This window comes from Mus musculus, chromosome 12 (assembly GCF_000001635.26).
Source record: "Mus musculus strain C57BL/6J chromosome 12, GRCm38.p6 C57BL/6J".
NCBI lineage: Eukaryota > Metazoa > Chordata > Mammalia > Rodentia > Muridae > Mus > Mus musculus.
Window position 1 is genome coordinate 99,362,513 of NC_000078.6, and position 18,566 is coordinate 99,381,078.

Below are 18,566 nucleotides of genomic sequence, written 5' to 3' on the forward strand. Positions count from 1 at the left end.
CATGCCCTTAAGTGGGGCACTGACACTCCTTTTTTCTCTCAACATCACTTCACAGGCAAGTGAAGCCTTGCTCAGAACAACATTTCTGCTGTGTGTGGTGTGCTATGTCAGGGCAGACCCTGAGCAATGGGTGCAGTCAATCATGGACTAACACTCCCAAAACTGCGAATCCAAGTGCAGCTTTCCTTAGAGATTTGATATAATGGTGGAAAACTGGAAAACTGATTAACAGCCTCAAATCCTTACACACTTTGGAGCTGGGAGGCTGTCAACTTTCCTGAGGAACCTCAGACAGCTATGTGGTGACAGAACTGTCCAGTGTTGTGCCCAATGCTAAGGTGACTCAATCTACACACCTCACTTGTCCTCTCCTGTGAAAGGCAGGGTGGTCACCTGCTCTCCGAGGCTGCATGTTGAACATCCACCCTTCCACAGGGAGCCTACAGTAGCATCAGCTCCAGGACCGTGGACCTTTCAGTGTCACCCAATTTCCTCCAGATGCTCAGACTGGAGTCAAACTAGTGGCCACAGGAGAAAGTTCCCTTCCTGCGAGACCCCCCACAGAGGTATCGGAACCCCTGCTGCCTACCATAGTCACCACTCTTTTTATCTGATGCTGAAGGCCTACAGCCATGTGGAGAACACATTTGCTCTTAGTTTCCTGAAGCCCTTCCAACATCTAGCACGTGACCAGATAGATCTCCCCAACACACTCTACCACTGCACCACACCCCAACCATGTGACACGTGCAGCTAAGTCCAGGCATCCTGGCATCTTCGGTCTGGAAAATGTGTGCTTAAATGAAAGTCAAACCAGCCCTACCCAGTCTTTCACATGATCCTCGGTTATTCCCAACCTTGTGTGTCTCAGCCTCACACACCTCCCACTCTCCAGCATCCTCTTCAGATGACCCCTTTGTGCTCTGATCTGCCACCACCAGGTCACACACACACACACACACCTTTCCCTGGAACCAGCCACACAAACAAACTCACTCTCCTCCTGCTCTGCCCGCCCCCATGGTGTGCTCACACCCTCACCAGAGGGTTTGGTCCCACATTGTTCCTCTTCCCTGTCTGCCTGCCCCACCAACAGCACCTGGGACACCAACCTCTATAATGGCAGCTGGAAACCACCTGCCCCTCCCTCTGCTGCTAATACAATCAATCCACGTTGCTCCTCCTGGGATCTCTGGCCATAGCTGGACTCTAAGCCGTCATAGGCTTCTGGATGGTCTAACCGTCACCCTGCCTCCTTCCCCTCCTGGTCATCATCTAGACTCTCCAAAGCTCTTTCAGAAAATACTCTAACTTGGTAGGCCTGGATGTCAATCAAGCCATTCCCAGTAAGGTGCCCTCCGCCTTCCCCATTCTGTTGCAAGAGTATCCCTGTCCTCTCCCACGGGTTATTTCTCTAAGAGGCATTGTACGTCCATCTGCGTTCTCAGATCCAGCCCCTGCCCTGACACAACTGCTCCCCAGAGTTGGACTGGTGGCATACTGAGCTTTCGAAGGAGTTGGGTTTGGTTGCCACGTGACAGATTACCTGTCAGTCTCTTTGTGGATAAAGTGGGACAATAAGCACTCACTTTGTGGAAAGCTGAGGCCACTAAATAACGTGAAAAATGCCTGACAAAGATGGTAGGATTGGCTGCCGAGAAGAGATGAGCAAAATCTTAGAGGTCACCTTGAACAAGATCATCTAAGGTATGGTCTCTAAAGAGAGTCTGCCATGGGAAAGGAAGGGGCCTGCTGGGTCTAGCACAGGAGAAGTGGGGGTGGGTGGCCTGACAGTGACCATCCAATGTCCCCTCGACAGCCTACTGCTGAGAGCACTGGAGTAGTTCAGGGTATCGGGCTGAGCCTCTCTCCTTCCGTCCTCGGTGTTTTGGCTGGAGTCCCTACCATCTGTGGATGACACTGCAGAGGCCAGCGTCCTGATGATTTCAGTGAGAGCTCAGGGGGTCAGGGCTAAACATATGTCTCACAACGTCTCACAAACACACCAAGTGATTCATATGCTTTCACCTATTAATTGGAAAAGCAGGGTTTTTTTTTTTTTATCAATGTCTAAATTTTGACTAACAGGGAAATGCCGTGTTCCTTCCACGATGAGCGGCACAGTGGCTTCATCATCAGACACGCTGGGCTTCTCTTGATAAGGTGGGGTGCAGTGAGCCTCAGCGAGTAAAGGGAAGGCTGCGTTTTAAGTAAAAACATGAGTGTCGGTGTCTGGATTCTGCAGACTTTGCTAACAGATGAGTGTTAACTCAGGGGCCTAAAAGCAGACATCTGCTTTCTCATAGGCTAAAAACCTGCAATCAGGAGGCTGTCAGAGGCATGCTCCTGAAGGCTCTAGGGACCGTCTTTCTGTGTAATCCCTAGTTCCTGGTGGCCCTCTGCAAGATGACCTTTCCTCGTCTCTACGGGGTCTGTCTATTTTCAATGTCCTACTTGCAATAGACCTTATGACTTATGGGATTCCTTATTAAAAGGAAGTAGATGGCTGGGGAGATGGCCCAAGGGGTTAGAGCACTTACTGTGCATGTATGAGGACCCAAGTTCAAAAACTCCCGCCAGGCGTGGTGGCACATGCCTTTAATCCCAGCACTCGGGAGGCAGAGGCAGGTGGATTTCTGAGTTTGAGGCCAGCTTGGTCTACAGAATGAGTTCCAGGACAGTCAGGGCTATACAGAAAAACCCTGTCTCGAAAAAACAAAAACAAAAAAAACAAAACCAAAAACCTCATGTAAAAGTCAGCTGTGTAGTGTAGTATGACCATCTGTAATCACAGTGAAGGGCCAAGGGAGGCAGGGGCAGGAGAACCCATGAACACCAGAGAGGCAGCTACACTCGCTGACACAGCCCAACAGACAGACAACAGGGACCTTCACAAACAAGGAGGAAGGTAGAAAACGCACAGACACACACACACACACACAGACACACTCATACACACAGAGACACCCACACCGCATACACACAGAGACACCCACACCGCATACACACACTCAGGCGTTCATGCACGTATGTGTGCTATAAGCATGCTACTAGGGATATTGCCAATGTGTATATGCAGGATTATTGGTCAAAAGCTATAATCTTATCACCTGGAACTTAAGTTAGACACCTCATGGCTGATCTTTTTTAAAGGCCCAATGTATTAATGGTGTATGTGTGTGAAATTTCTCTCTGACTAACAAAGACTGAGGCCAAAAAGAAACCAATACTCTCTTTGGTTCTGAAACGCAGCTTGTACCTGAGAGAAAAAAAGAAACACACCTCAAAAATAACTTAGACTAAGCAGCTCACCATGGAGAAAGACCAGGGTGTACACACACAAAGGTCTGAACATCGAACCCTGAACCCTGGATCCTTCCAGACTCAGCAAGCCCATTGGGTATAGGTCACACGCAGATGCCCTGGGCACCCCAAAGCATCAGGAACTACTAAGTAAGGGACCCAAACATTCAGATCTCCAATGCAGAGTGTTTGGGGTGGAGTTGGGGGGTAAGGAGAGTGGGGTATAGCCAACCCCAGAATTATGTCTTAGTTATTTCCTGTCAAAGTCACGCTCACTGAGGCCACCGGAGAGAAAGAGAAGGTATCCCTACGGCATCCCTGAGGCATGGAGAGTCACCTGCTCCCTGGTGGAATGCAGCAGACCTGCTGAAGGAAGCAGCCTCTAATTAGGGCAAAGGTGAGCGGGCTCCATCTTCCTGCTCGCTCAGGCTGCCGTACACAATGCCACAGACTGAGTAGGCGGATCACACAGCAGACATTCCTCCCAGCTCTGGAAGCTCAAGTCCAACTAGCAGGTCCACCTGTGGATAAGACCTCTCTCCCTGGCGCCAAGACTGCCATCCTTCAGTCTCCACTCGACCTTTATCGGGTGTCGTGCACAGGACCACACAGGTGAGAAGAAGTCTCTCTCTCCCTCTGTTTTATAAGAAAACCAATCTTATCTCTCTCGCCGCTCACAAAGCCACCCATCCAGTCTGATCACAACCATTCTTTTTTTTTTTTTATTTGAGATTTATTTTATTTATGTGAGTACACTGTAGCTGTCTTCAGTCACACGGGGAGAGGGTATCAGAACCCATTACAGATGGTTGTAAGCCACCGTGTGGTTGCTGGGAATTGAACTCAGGACCTCTGAAAGAGCAGTCAGTGCTCTTAACCTCTGAGCCATCTCTCCAGCCCCGTGATCACGGCCATTCTTGTCGCCTCATCTGACCTCACCTCTAAAAGCCCCACCTCAAACACACGGTAGAGGTCAGGTCTCTCCGTAAACTTTTTTGGAAGAACATAATTTGGTCCACAGCACCAACACAAAGAACACAGCCACCAGCATGGTGCTCACCGTGCCCACTGTAGTGAAGGGCTGTGCCACCGCGTCATTCTTTAAACAACCACGTGAGAGGCCTCATTAATCCCATACCACAGATCCAAACTCAAAACAAGGATCTTGCTTAAGGACACTCAGTCACCAAGGACTTGTGTCTCTATCTCCAATGTCTGCCTGTCTCAAGATCATTTGTGAGATTTTTGCTTGTTTTTTTTCCCCAATTTTGAAACAAACAAACAATCACACAAACACACACTGGTAAAGCGTCTGTAAAGCTTTCTCAAAGCTGGGATAGAAGACAGAAATGTGTTCTAAATGAGGACAACTGCTGCTTTAAGAAAATGATGGAGCGGCGAAACCCAGCGATACAGTTTTCATTCAGGAGACTATGTTCAAGGAAACCCAGCGATATATTTTTCAATCAGGAGACTATGTTCAAGGATTTTCTCTAATCTGCTTTTTTTCCCCCTTTATAAGGGAGGGGGGGAAAAAAAGAAGAGGAAATCCCAAAACACTAAGCAGACAATTTGCTTTTTCTTCAAGCTGACAAGCAGTATCATTTTGTATTAGATGGTAAAGAATTCTTATTATTGAATGTGCCTTTATTCGGGGAGTGGGGGGAAGCCTAGCAAAGTAAAATACCAGGTATTAAAGAAAATAAAAATGGTCCAAAGAAGTGCCTCAGTAATTGAATCAGTTCCTACCACCGAATCCCCAGAAACCACCTGTGCTCCCAGCACTTCTGAAGTCCCCGAGGACAAGGGCGGGAGCCAGCCCGATGGGGAAGGAGGCCCTCACACAGGCTAGTCCAGACGTTGGGAGCCCAGCTCTGCTCAACAGTCCCTGTACTTACAACTTCAGAAAGCCTCGGAATAGGTGAGCTGAAGGAGCCACAGCTTCCTCAAAGTTCTCTCCCGCCCCTAAGGTACACATAATGGGTGCCTGGAATGGGTACAGCCTGCCACATTCCAGGGAGGGTGGTAGGGAACTGTATTAAGTTCAGTCTCTTTGGTCATCTCCACCACTGAGTAAAAAACTTAAGAGAAAGGGGTCATGCGTGGAGAAGGGGAACCTGCCTGCTTCCAGGTGTGGTGTTATTATTATAGACTGAGGGAGAAAACAGCCAGAGGCATCTGGAAGAGTCCAAGTGCAGGGCCATGTGAGCAGAGACGGGGAGGAGAGCAAGAGAGGAGCCTCCGATCGAGGAGAGGCCCGGGATGAGACTGGTGTAACCAAAATGGCTGAGTTATCTATGGGCCCAGAGGACCGGGGAGCAGGCAGGGACTGAGGGATGTTGGGAGTAAGTAGCTGGCAGGCACCTCAGTTAGCTCTTTGTCCCTGGTTTGAGACCTAACAGGTCACCCTGAACCTAGGAAACTACCTAGCTTCCCAGTGCCAGCCCTGCCCGGACCTTCTGTCTGAAGACAGGAGTCAGCGCCATGCTCCAAAGGCAGCCTGGGGTCCAGACCACAAGCGTTTCTCAGAAATAACAAGCTCTTACTAAACTCAACAAAAGTGCCTTCAGAAGCTCAGAAAACTGAGGTCATGCAGATATTGTATCATCAAGAACAAAGTAGTCAATACATTCGAAACTCCAGAGGACTCCAGCCAGGCCCTCCATTCCGTACCAGGAGTCCGACTGACTCCGGCTTTCACGGCTGTGCAAGCTGGGGCACGTGACTTTATGTCCCCACCCAAAGGACCAGTGTGGAAAAAGATGCTTCCCAAACCAGGGCTACCCTGACTCCACATAAGGCACCTGTACGGAATTTACCTCTTTAAAGTGTGCCCGGGAGTGCTAACACCTCCAGTATCCAGGAGGCAAGGCCTACCCTCCAGGTCCAGTGCTCTGACCCTGGACAGGACAGCAGAGGCAGGTCAGGGGACAGGTGACCCTGCAAGATGGGCGCTCAGCACTAGAGGTCTACAGAGGTCAAAGCCAGGGAGGACTGAGTCCGTGCTCCTTTCCCAAGTATTCAGTGTACTTTGCAGGATAATTTCTGTTTTTTTTTTTTAAATAGGATAACTCCTTTTAAAATCTGCAAACCAAAAAGCCAAGCCACACCCCCTACTATCATCCCCCATGGGGGGGCGGGGGGGGGGGGGAGGCAGTTTTCTAAAAATGATTTCATTTGGGGGGAAGAAAGAAGAGGAGGAGGAAGGGGAAGGAGGAGTGATGAAGGAAGGGCAGAGCAGTTTGGGGTGCCTGGCAAGTAAGCAAGGGTCCCAGCCAGACTCCATGCACCCTGCACCTCCCCACTCAGCGTCAGTGCCTGTGGACCCGCGAGGGAAACACCGGGAAGCCTCTGCCCCTCGTTCTCTGGTTTCTTCCGCCTCAGTGCAAACACATCCAGGTTCCTAATGAACTCCCTTGGATAGACTCAGCAGAAGCCAGGTAAGGTTCTAAGCTCAGGAGACACACCAGGGTTCGGACCCAAACCTACCTACCAACAGCCCCACTGTGTGGCTACAAACACCTCTCTTAGCCTCAGCCTCATCGATACTATGGAGCACACAGTTAGCCTCACCTGCCTCAAGTTCAAGGACCTTTCCTGCAAAGGGGGGGAGGGGTTGTGCTGCCAGTCTTGGCACAGGCAGGCACCCTACTCTTCTTGCTCCTTCTTTTACCACTGCATCTGCTTCCTAGGGCCACAGTCACAAAATACAGCCAAGGCTGGGTATTAAGGCCATGGAGAAGTGTATTTTCTGATAGCTCTAGGAGCTTGCCGCTAACCTTACCTGGCATTCTCCCTGTGTGTCTGGGGGTCTCTCCCCTACAGTAGATAGGGACCATCCCAATCCACTCTAAGCTTGATTATATCTTCAAAGACCTATTCCCAAAGAAGGCCATACTCACAGAAACCAACCAGAGAGTGGAAGGCAATATATACATCTTGCTGAAGGACTCAACTCAGCCTTTAAGTCCCACTCGGGAAAATAAATCCAAGGCACCCTGGGAGATCCAACAGTGAGATCATGTGACTAAGCTCCTGTCTGAATGGGTGATTTGCAATCCAGCTTGGCCGTCCAGGGCTGAAGGCAAGCATGCCCATGATCTGCTGGGGCTGGGGAATTTGTGGAGCTGTCCCAACAAACCTCTACCCCTCATACAGGGCTAAGAACTAGCACAAGGCACATCAGCCAAACACTTCTCACAGCAAGGAGAAGATTGAGCAGGATTCCTTCACAATCCAGGGCAGCTAACACAATAAAGAGCCTTTTGGCAAGCAATCACAGCTGCAGAGGCCACAAGTTTGTCCCCAGAGCCAGAGAGGACAGAGTGACAGCTACCAACAACCACAAGGAAAAAAGACAGTTCAGGGGTCAGACCTATGCAGACCAGGAACATACAGAGGCCCAGCTTCACCTAGTGTTTTCTTAGACCTGTGATAAAGGAGACATCATTAGGAAATGGAGAGAGAGAGAGAAAGCAGAGGGGGCAGAAAGGACAAAAACCAAAACCCTTGGTCCATGTACCAGACTACATCTGGCCAGATGTGTGTGTTCTATGGGCCTGCATGGTGACAGCTGGACTTAGAACTCCGGTAGGTTAAGAGGAAGACACTTGATGTCACTGTCCTTATCTAAGCCAGGGGTCCCCTAAGACTTCATGTTCAGAAAACCTGGCTCCCACTTGCTGACTGAATTACACAGGCAATGGGAGAGGCCCCCAGGACACACAGGATCTTGACGAATCAAAGCTATCGACTCCTCAGTTGTGTAGCCTCCAGGATGCGTTTGCGGGAAAGGCCTTAGAAGGACACACGCAGCCCTGCCACTTTGCTGCTGTAGGGAGGGGGTCTTCAGCAGAGTTAACACTGCAAAGAAAGGACTTGGCTCCAAACGCTGATTCCCAAGAGTCTGTGTGACAACGGTCTGACATTGACAGAAGTCCAGGACTCACCCCCTGTGTCTGTCTAGGCGCACACAGGGAGGATGAGAGGTCTCCGTGGCAGGTAGTCTGGAAGCCTGGGTATGGACCCACTCTCCTCACTGTTACTAAGTTAACACTAAGGAAGCGTGAGAAGCATGGAGCTGTCTGTGGGGGCAGAGGTACAGAACTTGCCCAAGAACACAGCTCTAGAACCCAGCTCTCCTGACACCTGGGCCAGTGCACTGTGAGTCACCTACTCTCTTACCATCATCAGTCTGCATAAAAACCAAGAAGCCACAGTCACTCCTGCACCCTCTCACAGAAGGACCCAAGGAGAAAAGTATATGCAATCTTACACAACCACTACATTGGGAGTTCACTGCTCCTACTAGGCTGGACTTTCCCCAAGACAGGGTCTATGCTCTTCATCTTCCTTCCCCATGCCTGACACAGCCTATGCTAATGCCTTAAGTCCACACTGGCTAAATGAATGAGTTCTAAGAAGTTTAGGGCACCACTCAGGAATGAGGCCAGTACTTTCTTACTTATAAATCCTGTTTCTGGGTAGGAACCTTATCAAATTTATCTCTACGGATGAAGGAAATCCTCAAAAATAAGCCAGAAACCAAAACTAATGAACGTAGACTTCAAAACAGATACTTAGGTAAAATTTAAAAACAAACAAACAACAACAACAACACCCCACACCTCCATGGGTCACAGTTGCCATTCCTTCTAAGGAAGGTTAGAACTTTCTACCTAATACCAGAAGGAACAAACAGGTCCCATGTCACAGGAAGGACCTGTGTGCATCTCACCAGTAGTTAAGTGCCAACTCACAGGCAAAGACTAATGTTTCAGGACATTCTGTGTAATTAATGAAACAAAGAAGCACCCAGGCCTGAGTGTCTCAGAGGTCAGAGCAGAAGTGATAAATCACTTATAAAAACAATTCCGTGAAAAGACATACAAAGGAAAACAAGCACAAGGCCATGCCCTTCCTAGTTAAACAGAGTCCTTAAAGAAGGGAGGGGCCCTGGAAGAAGCAACAGTGAGATCACGTGACTAAGCCCTGAGTGGGTGACCTGCTGGACAGCCAGGTGTATTATAACACTAAAGTCGTGTATGATAGACAGGAATGGGAGTCTGGCGTTATAACTACGTGGTTTTGTGGCTACGTGTGCCTTTTAGTCCTCTTGCAATAGAAAGGGATGTATCAGATTTGATAAAAGTTATCTCACATAATTGAGAATGAAACGCTATAGGTTACAGTAATCCATTACTTGAGTTACACTGTACAGTACAGCTCACTGGGCATCGTTAAAATCTTACCTAATTAAAATAGAAAGACAGGACTCAGAACCCTGAAGTTCCCCTTGCTCTACACAGTTCTGCATAACCATGTGAGAAGCTTTAAAAGCAGATATCCTGGGCTGGGCAGCTGCTTCATACACAAGCATGAGGACCCAAGTGTTAAAACAAGATGTGGTGACTCTCCTTCACTGGGGAGGCAGAGTCAAGGGGATCCCTGGTGCTCTCGGGTCAGGACGAATCAGCAAGCTCTAGGTTCAGTCAAAGGCCTTGTCTCAAAACACAAGGACAGCGATTAAAAAGGACAGTGATGACAACCTCTGGCTTCTACACACACACACACACACACACACACACAGAGAGAGAGAGAGAGAGAGAGAGAGAGAGAGAGAGAGAGAGAGAGAGGGAGAGGGAGAGAGAGAGAGAGAGAATATGCCCAACTCCCATACAACAGCTCAGAGGTTCTTATTAAGTTCATGAAATCTGTTATTCTAAGAGCCGGCGATCTGAGACATACTGCAGGACACATCACTCCAGGCAATAGAGAGCAAAAAGGGCTGTGTGCTGACCTGGCCTGGTGGCTCTGTGATGAGTACCAGGGGAGACAGGAAAGAGTAGGTAGGTAACTCAAAAGCAAGAGATGAAGGATAGTGTGCTAGGAAGGAGGAGATGGAGAGTCACTCAGGGGCAGAAGCAAAGGAGCTCACTGAGTCACCAGGTGTGGGGCTGAAGACAGGAGTGTCCAGAGCCACCCAAAGCATCCCACCAGAACCCAGCTTACATACTTTGTGTCCTCCAATGCCCTCAGCACAAACCCTGCATCAATTAAGACCTCAGTATCTGTGGTTGAATCCCAAAGAACAAGAGGGTCACTACCCCTGTAGTCCTATACCCCTGAACCTCCAACCACCAAACCCTGAGGATGGAGCTGAGAGGGGGTTCATTCCATTGCTCCATAAGTCATGAAATAACAGAATGGTCAGCAGGATTCAAACCAACAGGACAAATCCACCATCAATCAAAACAAGAACCATTAAGTAAATATAAGAAGAAAGCATTTAAAATAAGAACCCAGCATCTGAAGACCTTTCCTTGTTTAAATAGAAATCTGGTCCATACGCTCAGCCCAAAACATGATATCTCCATCAAATCCCCTCCCAAGCTCAGGGAACCCTGTAGAAGAGGAGGTGAGGCTCTAATTCCTCTGTGTGAAAAGCCTGCTCTATATATTATGGTTTCCAGATTGGTGTTCTTGTGAGACTCCTCAATGTGTGAATGAGTGGGTCTGTGTTTCTTGTGCCTTCTCTTGGGCCCTCTTCCTTCTGTTCACTTGCTTTGTCCAATTCCAATGTGTTTGTTCTTGTTTTATCTTATTACATTATATTTTATTATTATCCCTTGGAGGTCTATGTGTTTTCTACTGAGAGATAAAAGGGGGCGGGTCCAGATAGGAAGGGAGGTGGGGGAGGGGAGAGGGGAGGGGAGGGGAGGGGAGGGGAGGGGAGGGGAGGAATGGAATCTGGCCCAGGTCAGTGAACCCTATGGATAGCACTGAGTATCAGCTATGGTCTTTCTCTCCATGAATTTCTAGGCAACAAAAATTCTTCCTATAGTAGACACAGGAAGCTAAGGCACATGGAGACTGCACTCAGGAACAACTACTGGCTCCCTACCGCCTTCAGGACACTACAAGCTTTGAGCCAGGTCCCCAGCCCAACTGCTTTCAGGACAGAGTCCTAGCCCCTCAGCACAGCATGCAAGAAGGTGCGGTATACCTTGGCCCCTTTCCCAAACCCCCTTGTCTCTCCCAGCCACAGGAACCATCTGCCTCCATACTGAAGAAAGTCTCAGAAGGTAGCCCAGACTCTCAGCAAGTCTCCGATGCTCTCTGAGCCTCTAATTCCACCGTGTAAAAAGCCTGTGCTATCTAATTTACAGTTGTTGTGAAGCCGTAAGACCCTGAATACAAATGGTTCTCACCATTCCACAGAGCCCCAGCAGACCCCTGTGGAAAGTTCTGATCCCAATTTTCACACTCAGTGTCATTTCCACCTCTGCGTCACAGCCATCGCTGGTGGCCTGCAGCGCCCTCCTTCTGACAGCTGCTAATGCAATCCTTTCTTCTCCTCAGGCCCCTCCAGTGGCACTGCTATCCAGGATGGGCCATTTGCGCCGCCAAAGCTTCAACCCATGTAACTCTGGCCACTGGCCAACCCCTTGGCAATCACCCAGTGCCTTCCTGGTCTGTTTTAATTCTCACCCAGTCTTGACTACCGGAGTTCTGTGAAGTTTTTGTATCACTAGTCCCTGGGATGGAATAATCTATCACATTTCTCCCCATTTTGAAAGACAGTACGGTGACATGGCTGGTACACGGTGGTGGATTGCTCAATCCCTCGATCTGGAAAACCAGGACAATGTGTGTTAGACAGCTGGCATTCATTCCTGCCTACATCAGGGGCCTTGAGTTCGCTCAACCCCGTGACCATAGGCCATTTGAGGACAGCTGGCAGGAAGGAGGAGACACCAAAGAACGCTGGGGTTGTTGTGGGGCAGCCACTGCAGGTCTACGGGAGTGAGAGAAAGGTGAAAACTTCGCAGGCATGCAACACAGACTCCTTTCCGTATGCTCTGATACCCTCCACTGACAAAAGCAATTAGGAGAACGATAGGTGTCACTTCACAATTCCAGGTCACAGTTCACCATCCCAGGGAAGTCAAGTGGCAGGAGCTTGAAGCATCTTGTCACATCCAGTCAAGAGCACTGAGAGAATGCTTAGTGCTCAGCTAGCTCTCTCCCTTTTATCTAGCCAAGGAATTCTAAGCCTAGGGAATGGTGCCACCCATAGTGGGTAAGCATAATCAATAGAGTTCCTACACATGCCCATGGGAAAACCTGATCCAGAGAGTCTCCCACTAAGACTCTGTTTCCAGGTGAGCCTCAGTCCTGTCAGACTGACTGTTAGATCTAACCATCACTACATTGTAAAGAAGCAGAAGGGGTTCCTGCGACACTCCTAAAGTTGCCCAGTGTGCTGATATCCATCACCTCCAACAGCCCAGCACTAACTCCTCAAAAGTGAGTGTTGGACTGTTTGCTTGCTTGCTTTGGAAATGAGGTCCTACTGTGTAACCCAAACTGGTGCCTCTAGAATTTAAGGATGACAACCAGACGTGTGTCACCATGTCAAGGCTTCTGATGTTTTTATTTTCAGTAATAAAATGGTTTCTGAGGATGGGAAACAGAAATATTTCATTACGAGGGTATTTTAAGGTTAGGGCTCACTCTATAGAGCCCCAGAGAGACAGCCTTCCCAACAGCGATCCTAAATTCTCAGCCATGTCCCTGTTCTGCCCAGGGCTGAACACCTGACTCATCTGGAATGACGATGACAAGCATGCCACACAAGGATGAGGGTGGGCGCCTGCTTACTGGACACTGGGTCTAGATCACTCTCATCACAGACACAGATACACACATTCCAGTACAGCAAGACACGGGTGGGGAGTTGGCAGACATTGAGAGCCATGTGGAAGAAACCATGAAGCCAGACCAGATACCCAGAGAAGAGCAGTGCTCAGTGTCCACGTGGTCTCAGAAGGACAGGACCAGTTCCAGGCACAGCGGACCTGAGGTGAGCTGTGTTGCTCCTGGGCTCTGGCCTATTGGACTGCTTATTACATCCCTAAGATAGATGTTCTTTTACTTAAGCCAACCGAGGTGGCTTTCTTTTCCTTGTAACCAAATATTCTCTGACTATAGCATTTTGTCAAACCAAACAAAACCACTCCTCTAGGAAAACCCTCTTATAATCTATTTCAACTGACAGCAACTATTTTTGTCTGATTTATTACCACTGAGCGCCCTTCCTCTGGAAGGGGGAAGGGCTGCGATCTCTCTTAAAGCTAGGCTAGTTTTACACCAGCAGGGCCAGCCTGTGTGTGTAGCCCTTCATAATGCATTTGAACTAGTTTGGTCAGCTTACCAGGAAAGCAAGGGAGCCACCACATCAGTATCTCTGTTGCTAAGGCAACTGCTTACTTTCCATATCAACTGCACACTCGTTGCTATGGAGACGCACATACAAAAAAAAAAAAAAAAAAAAAAAAAAAAGTCCTTCTCTGGCCAGGGACCAGATGGCAGAGAACTCACCGAAGTCTTGGGGTAGGGGACTTTGCTAAATAGGATGCTAAACGGATGTGTCCTGGAGTGCACTTTCTCTCATCACATAGGAGATGCAGAGCTACTCCAAACACATTTAGGATTTGCATCCTTATTGCAGAAAGCAAAGAGCTAAAACAGAGATCGGACTTCTTTCTGACTGAGAGGTAATCCAGGAACTCTTGGTTCCGTTCCCTGTGCACTTCTTAGTTATTCCATTGCCTCTGCATTGCCTAACTTACACCTGGACCCTGACTTTCACCGAGCTTCATGTTCATACAGCAAACATTCAACTTGAAGGCTCTACTTAGATAGTTTAACGGTAGCTCAAAAAAGAGACAGGCAGACAGACAGAAGACAGACAGACAAAAACATTGAGGCTCGGCATGGTAATACAAACCTTTAATCTCAGCACTCGGGATGCTGAGGCAGGTGGATTTCTGTGAATCGGAGACTAGCTAGGGTTACATAGTGAGACCCTGTTTCTAACAAAAAAACCCTATCTCAAACTGAACACTAACAAATTCCTACCCTACCTCTCCACCCAAATGTGCCCACGTACCTGCACCCACAGACTGCGATCTTGAAGCACGCCAGAGTAACCGTCACCACTCAAAGGCCAATACTCTGCTCCTGTCCCTTTAAATGTCCAATTCTGCTTCTATAGATTTCCTGAAGCCTTCTTGCTGCTCTTTGGACATTCGCAACCATTACCACCTCAGAGCCTTCGCAGGGCTTTGTCTTGCTGTCCAAGGCGCGCCCAGCCAGTTCCTCTGAAGAGCCTCTTGAACTCACCGCCCTCCTGTTCCCTTCTACTGCATCTCCTCCCTCTAACTTTCTTCACCGCACCCATCACTACCTGCCCGGCCCACGTAATGAAGTGCTGTTTAGCTCATCTTCCACCCCCCATCCTTAGGACAGTCTAGATCACCCAGTGTCTGACAGGTACGGCCTTTGTGAACTGTTCGTTGTTAAATGAAGGGAGGCTACTTTTTTCTGCAAATAAGAGTTAATTTTTACTTTGCAAACTCCGTGTTCCTTGAGGTCTTCCGAGCTCAGCACAAACACTATCTATCGCCTTACATGACATCATCCACAGCTGACTCACCCAGCATCCCGGGACTTACACCAGCATCCCGGGACTTACACCAGCAGTGTTGGGGGAGCCAGGGGGGTGGGGGGGGGGGGGTTACGTCCTGGCTCTGTGCCAGGCAGCTTGGAGTCAGTGTTCACATGATTTGACCTTTCTTTCTAAGACAGCATATACAAAGGTTCTGCTTCCTGAGTGTCTTCAAGCTAATGACATTAGTTGAATCACTTATAGGTCTTGTCCCAGAGGACAGGCACAGCCTTCCAAGAGACACTTCAAAGAGATCCTGTAAGTGGAGGGGAACCCTGGACTAGAGCCCCTAGGGTCCAGAGGAGACCTGGAACACCCTAGGAGCTGTAAGGGGAAAGATGTGGGAGCAGCCAGCTCTGCCAGTATTTACTGCCTCCTGCTGAGTTCAAGGCACAGGTACTCAAACAAGCCCAGGCGGGAGACCTAGCTCAAAATCAAAGGCTCTGTTCCTGGAACTGCTGGGAATCTTACAAAGCAAACCATCAAGTTATTATTAAAAGAACAACTTTAGGCACGACTATCTTCAACGATATACTTTCTTGCTTTTCTCTTATCCATCTTGGCACACACTCTATCTTTACCTCTACCAAGCTACTGCTTTTGAAGATAGTCAATGCAATTTAACCAGAATATCTTGAAGTAAAACTTCAACTGGACTATTTTAAAGAAAGACTACATTGGTGACTTTAAGCTGTCCCCACTGTTGTTCATGGAACCTTCCAGCCACCACCTCTCTCCTTCTCTTTCCTCTGATACTGTTCAACACACCTCTAGTCCAGTGACATGAGTCTCTGCATCCAGACCTTTGTGTCAGAAGATCCCATATGACTTAGTAATTGTATGTGTGTGTGGGGGGGGGGGGGGGGTTTACATCAAAACTACATTTCCCAGTCTTCCTTGTAGCTACAAGAGATCATGGGAGTAGAAGATAGCCAATCAAATTTTAAAAAGGGAGCGTCCCTTCAACCTGCTAATTCCACAGGACCCTACTTGTCTTTCCCTTCATTTCTGCGGTGGCTGATGCTATCCTGGACCATGAAACACTTGAACAGAAACCAGCAATGCACTAAAAATAACAGCATTAGACTCATCCCCGTGGCACAGCAATACTTGTCGAGCTTGCTTACATCAGCAGCATTTGCCTTTTCAGCACCAGCCGTGCCTCAGCCTATCTGTTCCCATCACAGGGCACCTAAGACTGCTCTGTTTACAACTCACTGGAGCGTTTCCTCCCCTGGAATATTAACTTGCCCATCATCATGGCTTCCACGCCTCCTACGGCCTTGCTCTTTCAAGGGAAAGCCTCCCTGGCTGACTTTGCATGATACCAATCAGACACTGATCCGGCCTGCTTCTGGGACTGAAGGTGGCTTGTTCAGTTTTATTCTCTCCTTGGACTGTTAGCTCCCACAACAAGAATCACGCCTGTTCTTAGAAAGAACCTTCAACATCACCAAATAATTCCCTTCAAGAAGCCACTAAGTACAGGATACTAATGGCCTCTTATGATGAAGGCACAACTTGAACAAATTCTGATGGTCTGAAACAGGCCAGTGTGGGAGAAAATCCAAAGGACTGACTGGTCCAGGCATTCATTACGCACTGAGATAAATCACAAATACATTAAAACCGATGAAGTCAGATCCTATCCACAAACACAGTGCCATCGAGATAAGCACTACAGTAGCAGCACACACTCCACAGTTTCCCTTCTGGGGCTCTGTTTAGTTTTGTTTTGTTTCAAGCCAGGGTCTCACTAGCCTAGGCTGTGTGCCTAGGCTCACTCACAGGTACCAGAGGCTGTTCTCCCCCTACACCCCCTTCCAGCCTGCACCTCCGGGGTGCCCCACCTGTGCCTGGCCAACCTTAAATAGATTTCAAAAGTTTCTGTTTCAAGTATAAAAAGCGGTGTATTGGGAAGGCAGTGGAATTTTCCATGAAGGCTACACCTTCCCACCATCTTGCCAGCATCAAAAGCATTTAGATGGGCAGGACTTATATGGCAGAGCAAACCATAAGGGTGGGCATGACGAGTACTGCAGGACAAGGCCCGTGGGCTCCATCCCCAGCACCACAGGAAGCCTAACAAGGATATGGATTAACATCAGTACTTCTTCCGAAAGAAGCAAACCCTGGCCTTTTCAGGTGTGCTAGCCTCCCATTATTCACTGCTGAGAGCTAGCCTGCAGCTGAAATGGAAAGAAACCCTCTGCAGCTTGACAAGGTCTGAAAGCAATCTGTTGGTAGTGTGCTGAGGAAGAGGCTTTTGCACTGAGAGAGGCTTGGCTCTTCACAGTTGGGAGTGCGGGGGATGCTGATGGAGAGAAGAAAAACGTTTCCCAGGGGCATTGTGAGACCCCCACGAGGAACATCAGAATCTTCCTAGGAAGTCAATGCCAGACCCTTGAAGAGTCAGAAAAGCAATGAGGAGAGAGAGACAGGACACAGATAATTAAAATAATCAACAAAGGGCTTTCTGGAGTTTCACTAGCTAAGAGGTTCTGTAGGTAGAGTCCATAGGACAGGGAAGCCTGTAAGCAGCTCTCACACCGTGTTAGGTAGCTAGACAGGCATTAGCAGGCTTGGAGGCCTTTGGGGACAGACACTTAAAATGGGCTCTGGCATCTACTTCCCTATTCCCATACCCAGCATAGAACGGGAGGCATCAACTTTGCCCCCGACCTTTCGGGATCTACTATATACTATAGGAAAAGGTAGAGGCTCGGAGGTTTTGCTGAGGCTCATTAAGGCAAAGCTACTCACTTCCTCCAGGTCCAAAGGACAGAATGGGAGCTTTGCATCTCTGCCTGGATGGAAACAAGACATTCTACGCTGTCCCAACCACTACATACTCTATCAACTCCTTTAAGAGGTAATCCAACTGGGCCTGTCAATCACCTGTACAGGAGACCACCCCTCGGGAAAGCTGATTCACCGGAAGACATGCTATGGAGCTGGGAAGAATAATTACTCCCCTAATGAGATAATGTACTTGTGCCCCAGAAGCCCCTCCCCCAGAGTAGTCGCCAGCACTACCATCATTACCAAGTCTGACTGCTCTTCTGAGTTCTAATTGAAAGAGCGGCTCTTTCTGTCCCTTCTTTGGAAATGTGCCTTGCCCTGACAGTCTGGATATTGTCCTCCTTTCTCTGTTGAAGCCCCTCTTCCCCCTTGTAAGCCACCTGCCAACGTCCACTGCTGACCCTCCTACTCTCTTGGACCCCAACTCAAAACGCATGGCTCCTGCTTTCCCTCTCCTCCATCTTCCGTCTCACAGCAGCCAGCAGGAAGCACGACTCGCCTGCCCTGTTCTTTTTTTTTTTTTTTTTTTTTTTTTTTTTGGTTTTTCAAGACAGGGTTTCTCTGTGTAGTCCTGGCTGTCCTGGAACTAACTCTGTAGACCAGGCTGGCCTTGAACTCAGAAATCCGCCTGCCTCTGCCTCCCAAGTGCTGGGATTAAAGGCGTGCGCCACCACTGCCCAGCTGCCCTGTTCTTTTTCTCTCAAACTATAAGGAAACCATCCTAGAGCTTCCTTCTGAATCGTGGTTTTTAAAGTCCCACCCACTAGGGATTGAACCGAGGGCTTTTTTTTTTTAAACTCCTGGTCAGCTCCCTCCCACAATCCTCCTCCCTCCCCCTCCCCCTCCCCTTCTCTTCTCCTCTGGGAGGGTGGGGGTCCCCTGGGTATTCCCCTGGGTATCCCCCAACCCTCGCACTTCAAGTCTCTGTGAGGTTAGGCACTTCCTCTCC

The 18,566-nt window shown here is 48.8% G+C and overlaps 1 protein-coding gene across 13 annotated transcripts in view; it reads right to left on the reverse strand.

The window, feature by feature from the left end:
- Nucleotides 1–18,566, reverse strand: part of Foxn3 (forkhead box N3) — a 373,587-nt gene that overhangs the window by 172,432 nt on the left and 182,589 nt on the right. The window lies entirely within an intron of this gene.